We start from the raw sequence: 9626 nt of genomic DNA, 5'->3' as shown, positions 1-9626 counted from the left end.
TAAAAGTCACAATTATTTATATATCAATTAATACAATGTACGTGGTTTCAAATCAGCTTTACAGCAAGAAACAGAAAAATAACAATGTTAATGTTGCAAAATTAATCAATTATGATACATTTTCAATTTCAGCTGTGAAGTAGATCTACAGAAGACATTGATTCAAAACTGTCAAAGTTGCAAAGATAGACAGATAGATAGACAGATAAATAGACAGACAGACAGAGTAAAGGAAGCATTAATCATTGATTTAATTCTTTGTCTGCTTTTCGTTTCAGAGGTGTTTTCGAGAGAGGACAGCTAATTCTGAAAAATGGTCAAAATCAAGCCAAATGCATGAATGTGAGCAGACGTCTGAGCTAATGTCTAGGATCAGGAGCCTTTTCTGTGGGGTAAGAAAAGGAAACTGCGCCCCCTACCGATCCGAACTCTGCTTTCTGACTCTGTTCTGAGCCAGAGGATTTTTCCATCAACATGAACGTGTGCCAGCACGCCGCTCCTAAATCAGATGACCTCGGCAGTCTCGGAGCGAAAGAGCCATCCATCAGGCCGCAGACAGACCGCCTGTCACTCTGTTATCATGTCTCCGAAAACTCAGACTGATGTCTCATGGAGCCATATGGAGAGGAGATCCAGTATTTACTTGGAGAGGAGCTGTGATTCATGGGTAAGTGTTGCGAGTTAATGAGTCTTGAATGAGACAAACCTCCTTTACGCCGGTCGTCCTTGTCACTGAGTGTTTTTGTGAAGGTTTCAAGGTTTGTTTGAGAGAGCCAAACGTCCTCGGTGATCGTTTGAAGGTGCTCGAGGTGTATGTCGGCTCTGTGCAAACAAGAGGGAAGTGAACACATTCCATAGTGGTGAAACAAAGCTGTTTTCCCAACCACTGAAAGTGTTTACAGATGTGCCGTCAAATTTTACATCTCAAAAGTCATCTCAGCACCGAGCACTCTTAAATATATAACATTAAAAACACTGTTGCAAATCTATCACCAGGCACAAACAGCTTTCCAAGAGAAGAAAACACACACGCACAAACACTAGCTTAACTCGATGAAATGTAAAGCTCTATGACACAGTGATCCTCATTTGTGCCGTTTTCTTAGGCGCTGAGAGGGGGTGGAAAATAATCGTAGCACATGTCCTCAGACTCGCAGACTTGTGCATGGAGACCAGATGCTGCTCCAGCAGGACTGTGTCTGGGATCGGCCTGCTGGGAATCGGTTAGTCGATCCCGTACGCAAAGGCCCCGTGCACACCTGATACTGACAGCCGGTGATCCGAACACAACTGGACGGTGCTAAATACAGGTGCAAACTGAGCCAAACATGCTTTCCGATCTAAACTCTCACACTACATGCAGAATTGCAAGCGAGTAAGTGCACTGAGTAATTGAATCAACAGTTATAATGCATTACCTATTCATTGTTACATTTTAATATTTATTTTACATTTTTATTTTTATTTTTAAAATTTAGAATCTATAGTATAAATGCTAATTCATCCTGGACAACTGCTTAAAAGGACAGTTTACTGTTTAAAAAAAAAAGTCAATTATTTATATTTTTTTTCATTATTATCTAAGTATTGTATTTTCCTACATTTAATGCATATAATATATATGTAGTTTATTATTTTAAAAAGTATACTATTTTTATTATTTATTAAATTTATACATTTATTTATATATATACGTATTGTATTTTCATGCATTTATTGCATATATATTCATAGTATTATATTTTGTGCTTTTAATGCATTATAATTAGTCCACTGAATAATTCAGGTGTAATGCATTATAACACTTATCTATTCATTGTTACACCTTTATTTGTAATGCATTTATTGTTTTTAATGCACCTTATAATGTATTGTATGATCTTATGCACGCAGTTTTAATGCATTTTCATATTTATCTGTTCATTGTTTATCTATGCATTTAAAACATGGCAAACCACCAATTTCAGATGTAACGAGGAATCTGCAAATATTATAATGCATTTTAACTTTGGTTAAAATTCTTGATGAAAAGATATAATGCATTATAATGTACATTTTTACAATGTCAGAGTTTTCGATGGAACAATGTAATACGGTGTGCAAAACTGCATATTTTTTTCAAATTGTCATGATTTATCATGCATGAGTCTTGAGGACACATTAAACAAAAGAATACAAACTAGAAATATAGATGTGCTTGTATAATTACAGTACACTGTCTGAGCTTCAATAACAAGTCAGTCATTTCAGAGTGTAAATGCATTATTCTCATTGACTCTGATGGCTAGGTAAATATTAGGCTAGACAAAGTAAACATAAAATACCGGAATGATTTTGTATTTCATTGTGATTTTGCAATGTCTGGCGTAAGTGAGTTGATTCGTGCCAGGTCAGCTCAAGGTCCACTGCAACATAGTAGCTGAATATTGATGATGACAAAATCAAAAATAGGAGGTTAATGGTTGTTCAAGCAGCTGAAAGACTGAACACATGAACAGACTGTGAGTGACAGATAGGGAGCGAACAATACACTCAGTAAAGAACAAGCGGTTGTGAAGTGCATGCTTGACGTGGAAACCGCTTAGGATTTGATGTTTTATTCAGATGTTTCTACAAAATTGATATACGGAAAACAGAGAACCGTCCCTGTGGAAAGGGAGTGGAAATTGTGTTTTCAGCCTTGATTAGTTTAATTGTATGTGCTGAAATTTGGCTTATAATCAGGACTGTCAATGCTGAAACCCAAATGATTACGTTACTGTGTCAGACAAAAGCATTAAATGGATGAAACGTGGCTTTAGAAGTAAATATATTCTTTATGTCCTTCATGCATTTCATTTAACATGAGTTTTGTCAAACTGTCTTCACACAGAAACTGTTCTTGCTATGCATTGCACAGCATCTATTTTTCAGCATCCTGCAACTTCAGCGCTGCACTTGACCCTTGTTCTGTTTTGCTGCGCTCCGTCTAGCTGTTTTTAAAGTTTGTGTATAGTTATGTGGATTATTTTTCATGCAAAATCTCATACAAACAGATTTTGTGTTTCATTCAGACTCGAAAACTGTTGTATGAGGCCCAAAAAAGAAGAGGAAGAGAGTTCAGCGAATGACCTTAAATGACTACACATCAGTCAGGTAAAACAAACAGATTTCTTTATTTTTTTGGCACAACAGAGACAAACATAAGAGCTATTTCTATGGAGTTTTCTTGGAAGAAAAAATAACTTTAGATTCTTAAATGTGTGAAGTTTCCTCATGAGATGAAGGTATTGAGGCATTAATGGTGACGTGTGTAATTTCAGTGTCTTGGAAATGCAAAAATACTGACCTAAGATTAATTTTTATATTATGAATCTTAGCTTGACTCATGAATCCTGACTGATTTACTGATCATCAAGTGTCGAAATGACCAGTTGGCACAGGCTTCTTCTTGATTTTTAAGTCTGGATATATACCAGGTTATGCCCTGCTCTATAATTATTTGATCAATTACTGCTGCCATTCATCTAGAACATATATACACTAAGGTCAAAAGTTTGGGGTCGGTAGGATTTTTTAGTTTGTAAAAGAAGTCATTCTAATATGCTGATTTGCTGCTCAAGATACATTTCTTTTTATTATCAATGTTGAAAACTGTTGTGCTGCTTCATATTTTTGTGGAAACCTTGATAGTTTTTTTTTTTCAGGATATTCTGATGAATAGAAAGTTCAAATGAATAGAAGTTATGTGAAACAGAAATATTTTATAACATCATAAATGTCTTTACTGTCACTTTTGATCAGTTTTTATGTGGCCTTGCTAAATAAAAGTTTAAAAAAAAAAATCTTACTGGTGCAACCTTTAAGTGAATTCGCTCCTTAGAACATCATTCTTGTTCATAGCGGTCATAGCAACCAGATATTTAATTTACTAGCAACTAGAAAAGTCGGGGAGCACAGACGTTCCATTCTACGTGTTAACAAACACACCACACAGCTGACTTCTGTTTTCACTGACATCTTCAATTGCTTTCTTCCTCTATTTGTTTTGATTTTTAGAGGAGTGCTCTGTGGAAATCAAAAACGTCAAGTGAGAACGACTTCTCAACATTCACATCCTTGGCTAGGGATGGAATACAACCTCATTTCAGACTCCATAGATTCATTTCCCTTTCCAAAACAAAGCAGCAGATCAGTGATTCCTTTTCCTCTTTCATACTGCTTTTTGATTTCGTGAGGTAGTGCGATTAAAGCGCAAATGCAATGCTGCTAACTGGCTTGATTTTCAGAAGGATTGAGCTTTGATCGATACACTTAAGCCCGGGTTGGCCGAGTAGACGCAAGCATGCTTTTTCAATGAGGTGGTGTAAATAAAATTAGATTTTTGGACGTTGATTAATCAGTTATCAAAGTAGTTGCGGCACTACTGATTGGTTAGGCGAAGGAACTCTCTGGTGGAGAGCAGAAAGGTAGCGAACAAACACGAACGCAGGTGAATGGCTGCAGAGGAAAGTGTGATCTGTTTCGAATTCAGCAGAAACTCAAAGACAGACCTTCCAGTTTACAAGCTGTTACAAAAGGAAATGCATTCTCCTTTTAAATGCATTCACTGAGACTGACTAGAAACAGACGGTTGAAGAGATTAATGCTTCGCAGGCAATGGTTAGGCAACAAACGGGATTTCAGATCTGATATTAGTGCTGTCGTTACTTTATATTTCGATTGTGAAATTAAATTGCCATGTTTACTTGGCAAGAGTGGCCCATCATTACGGTAACATATTGGTCAGTGATGAGATGCTCATTTTTATTATTCATTTATTTCTTTAAGACATTTCAGGCAAAACCATTGTTTTTTTCAGGCACTGGTCAATTTTGAGATTTTGGGCCATTGTGCTTTCATAACTCGACCTCTTTCAAACCAGTGGAAAGAAAACATCCAGAATGCACAGTTAAATGACTGTTTTATTACACTTTATATATTTGCGTCTGCGTATTTCAATTACAATACATATTTTTAAAGGTAATTTTCATAAAATTAGTTTATATATCTTTTTTTCCTAAAATTTGTATTTTTTTTCCCTGGCTATTGACAGTACTTTTTGATTTATGGATTCATAAAAACAGGGAATCTGTCAAATAATCTGTCAACAAGATGAAGAAAGAATTTTGAACCTGGCTTTATCCAATGTTTAGATTTCTGTTCTAGAAATATAAGCAAAGTAGTGCATACCCGATTAGCTAATGCCCCGTTTGCGTATCAAATCTATTGTCTTAATGTACTGTTTTCAATCAAGTATGGCGATATTTATCAGTTAAACTATTTTCCCTATAGTGCCTCGCCATAAAAATTCAATGCATAAAGAATGTCTTGTATATTGTCTGTAATGAACATGCTTTCAGTTTCTGATTCAAAATTCACTTTGCATTCCATTTGATCATTTTGTGGGGCTTAAAGTCAAAAAATGTCTACTTGGTGTAACTGTAACCTGGTCTGCAACCCATTTACTTGTATAATATATCATACTTTCATGTTCAGAAATTCCCGAAAACCATTTAAATGGTTAATAACTACCCCAGTTCCTGCCTGGATTCCCCGCTGCTGTCCAATGACTTCTGTACTAGAACACAAAGCAGCAGTAAACGGTGGCAATGAAGTCAGTGATGGTTTGTGGTAGTGCCGTACCCTGTAAATCTGGTCATTACTGCCACTGTGCATCAGTAAAAGCACTAAACCTTTGAAAACGGCACAGAGAGAAACAACAGGAACATCCTTGGTTTACAAGCAGACTCTAGTACATGCTTAAAATTCTTCAGTTTGTACTCAAGATCGAGTCTCATAAACAAACACATAAAGTTTAATGCTTCCCGGGTAAATGTTAGCGTGACTGCTGTGTGAGCTGACATCCCTACTGATACAAGCCGCGTTTCCATGACCCGTCGTGCCCACCAGCATACGCTGAGATCGGCGTCTTGACCAGATGCAAACGGCTGTTACACAACTCAAATGTGGCATTAGTTGTTTGGCAATCAAGCATCATTGTGTCATATGAAGCTTGTAATACTTCTCTGTGGAACAATAAGCAAGAATGTAACATTACCTAGACTAGATAGAAGAACTAGAAAAACAATTGTTCACCGAAATATGAAAATTTGCTGAAAGAGTTTGCAATCTGGGCATATTTCTCTTCCTGATTCAGAAAAGTTTAGAAAGCAGTAATATGGATAGAGGGCTCATATTTTGGTCAGAAGTAACAGTTTGAAGTTAAAAACATCTTAACAATGGATTTATTTCTTACAAACATGCAGATTTTCACTTCTTTAAATTTACTGGTGTACTGGAGTGGTGTGGATTATTGTGATGTTTTCATCAGCTGTTTGGACTCTCATTCTGACGGCACCCATTCACTGCAGAGGATCCATTGGTGAGCGAGTGATGGAATGCTACATTTTTACATGTCCAAGCTACTAAACTTTATCATTTCTGATTTATTTTAGGAAAAGGTCAGAATAATTTCTTTATCAGCACGATTAAAAAAATAATTTTTGAGCTGTAAAGTAAAAACTAAATTATTGGTGGATGTTTTTTAATCTTTCTACTTGAAAACGTAATGTTTCACTTAATGTTTTTTGTCATTTTTTTCATTAATTTTTTTTATTTGCTAGCAATTTCTCAGTGAAAGTTGTTCATACTCAAAAACAATCAGTAAGGTGCAAAGGATCAGATTTCATCTGATTTTGATTGCATCCAATAAAAACACACAGTTCCAAATGTTCCATGTGGCTGCTGCAAATGCATGACCTCTGTGACCCCGCATGTTTGCAGTGGAATAGACTGTTATTTGGAGATGAATAATTATGCTGTTTCTGTTCTTATTTAGGATGCTGTGTTTGTGCACATGCTGTGTCGATCGGCCGTGTCTCACCCTGCTCGATCGTTCACATCTGTGGAGATGAAAGGCGAGGGAGAGAAATGCTTTCATATGCCAAAGGAAGCATTTCATTGCACGCTGTGCTAAACCAACAAGACTACATGTGTGCATCACACTCCATTATTTGAGCCACCCAGACAGAAAGAGAGCCAGTCAAGAAGGACAAAGTTGCATCACAATCCGCATGCTAAATATATATCATACGGGTCATTCCCAGGTTCAAAAGTTTGGATCAGTATGATCATTGTTTCGTTTTGTTTTTTTTTAAGAAAGGAATACTTTTATTCAGCAAGGGCCAATTAAATTGACCAAACATGATAGTAAAGGCATTTATAATGTTACAAAGGATTTCAAATTCTGTTGTTCTTTTGAACTTTTTGTTCATCAAAAATCCTGAAAAAAAAAAAACTGTTTTCATCAGTGGTAATAATGAGAAACATTTCTTGAGCAGCAAATCAGGAAATTAGAATGATTTCTGATGTATCGTGACACTGAAGACTGGAGTAATGATGCTGAAAATTCAGCTCTGATCACAGGAATAAAAAAGCATTTTAAAAGATATTCAAATAGAAAACATTTAAAATTATAATATTTCAGAATACTAGTTTTTGCTGTATTTTTGATCAAATAAATGCAGCCTTGGTGAGCAGAAGAGACTTCTTTCAGAAACTATAAACAATCTTTTATGCAATTATTGTCTATGTACTGTATGTCTAAATATATTAGATAAAATATTACACTTAATTCATTATTAGAAAAACTGACCATTTATTTGAACATTTTCAGTAATTGATTTTCTTGTCTCATTCTCATTTATTAGTCATCTTGTTATCCTGTTAGTCTCTAATATTTAGAATAGCATATTATTTCTCTTGCTGTATTACTGTGTTTTCTGTCATATTCTGCTTTTCCAATTTCAGCCAATGACACAGTTTTTGATGGTTAAACCAAGTCGTTGATGTTTTGTTGGTTAGCGTCAACATCTTTCTCCATGGACGGCCATTCAGCACAAACACAAAGGTGTACTTCTCAAGTAATGTAAGTGGATCATCAAGCATTTTGACTGTTGTATAAAATATTATGTTCCATCAGTCAAACTCTGCCTGCAGTGTGATAAGACACGGAAACTTGGCTAAACATCTGGTGTCTAGTGTATGAAGAGAGATTGAGCACTAGAAACAGAAGTTATTGATATAAACTATGGTAATATTTATTTTGTAACCAGAGATCTGACCGTGGAACAAGGCGAGCCGTCTTCTGTGTGCTAACTATCCTGCGGTTGCTTTGGAGAAGCAGGCATTTGCCAGAAGACACACCTAATCATTTCTTCTCCTTGAGTCAGCATCTGACGCAAGTGGAAAGTGTTTCTGTCAGAAGATAACAAAAGATCTCAGTCGATCGTCTCCTGCAGTCTGACTTTAAGAGTGCTCCAAATGCATCATCGTGGCATGTTTGTGCTTCCATTGAATGGTGCGTCCAGGTCCAGTGAATGCGCTCATGCATATTCTAAATGAGCAGGATTTTTACATTACAATGAACTCTGTAACTGAGAGTCCATGTGTTACAAGCCAACTAAAACTCAAAGCACTTACAGAATGAACAAATATAAGACTAAAGAAGGCACTGATTATGCTAACATCTTTTTACATTTACAAATAAACAGTTATTTTTTGTTTTGTTTTATTTATTTTCACATTTTGATGTCAATTTCTTTTTTTAAAAGCCATCTGAAAACGTTTTAGAGTTCAGCATGGCAATCTTTTTATTTCTATACATTTTTATTTTTATGTCAGTATTTTTGTTTGTAATATTTTCTTAATAGAGCTATCTGAAAATATGTTGAACATTTTGTGTTTCTACGTGGCAAACTTTCTGTACATTTATATACTTTTTCAAATGTTTGTTAATTTTTTTTCTTTCTGAAAATGTAGACATTTTATGGTTCTCTTTGGCAAACTGTTTATTTCTGTACTTTTTTCCAATGTTTGATGGCAATGTTTATTTTTATGTTGTTAGAAAGATATCTGAAAACGTGGGGGATGTTTTGTGATCTGCATGACAAACAAGTTTTTATTTCTAAATATTATTGGTTTATTTATATATTACTATTATTAGTATTTTAATTTTGATATCAACTGTAATGTAATTTTATAAAGTTTTCTGAAAATGTGTTGGACATTTTGTGGTTCTGCATGTCAAACTGTGTTTTATTTCTATACATTTCCATATTTTACATTTTGATGTCAATATTTATTTTTACAAAGCTATCTGGAAACACGGGATGGACATTTTGTGGAGCTGTACAACAAAATTAAAATCTGTTTTGACAGCTGTGTTAATTGTTGTGACAAAACTGTGCTTAGTTTAGATAAATATGTCTAATTAGTTGAGATAAACAATGTTGTAATATTAAATCTAAAGCCCAGATATGCTTTAAAAAGTCCAAATCTATACACGCCTCAACCGAGATCTGACGCAGATCTGAATCATACAGCGCAGCTGTAGACAAACATGTGGACAGATCTGTACGTGTACTCGATGATTAAGAGTGGTCATGCCTTCTGGACTGTTATCAATAAAATATTTAATAAACATGGTAACAACACATCCTTAAACAGCATCGGTTTCAGATTTCGCTTCCTTGTCTTGACCAATATCTTTCATCTTCTGCCAAATTTCTGCACAGAAATGTTCACTTTAACCTTTGCATGCAATG

The 9626-nt window shown here is 35.3% G+C and overlaps 3 long non-coding RNA genes across 3 annotated transcripts in view; 2 read left to right on the top strand and 1 right to left on the bottom strand.

The window, feature by feature from the left end:
• The first annotated feature begins 485 nt into the window (after positions 1-485).
• LOC131527595 (uncharacterized) lies at positions 486-3494 on the top strand. Its single transcript, XR_009267690.1, has 3 exons — positions 486-667; positions 1107-1310; positions 3054-3494. It is a non-coding gene; the product is annotated as an uncharacterized LOC131527595 (long non-coding RNA).
• A 313-nt stretch (positions 3495-3807) lies between these two features.
• On the top strand, positions 3808-9530 carry LOC131527596 (uncharacterized). Its single transcript, XR_009267691.1, has 2 exons — positions 3808-7948; positions 8136-9530. It is a non-coding gene; the product is annotated as an uncharacterized LOC131527596 (long non-coding RNA).
• The window catches only part of LOC131527594 (uncharacterized), a 46657-nt gene continuing 46496 nt past the window's right edge, over positions 9466-9626 (bottom strand). The window contains exon 3 of the long non-coding RNA XR_009267689.1: positions 9466-9588. This is a non-coding gene — a long non-coding RNA (uncharacterized LOC131527594). The remainder of the gene's footprint in view (positions 9589-9626) is intronic.

Source organism: Onychostoma macrolepis, chromosome 20 (assembly GCF_012432095.1).
Source record: "Onychostoma macrolepis isolate SWU-2019 chromosome 20, ASM1243209v1, whole genome shotgun sequence".
NCBI classification, from domain to species: Eukaryota; Metazoa; Chordata; class Actinopteri; order Cypriniformes; family Cyprinidae; genus Onychostoma; species Onychostoma macrolepis.
Note: the sequence above shows the minus strand (reverse complement) of the source record. Positions and strands in the feature narration are given on the sequence as shown.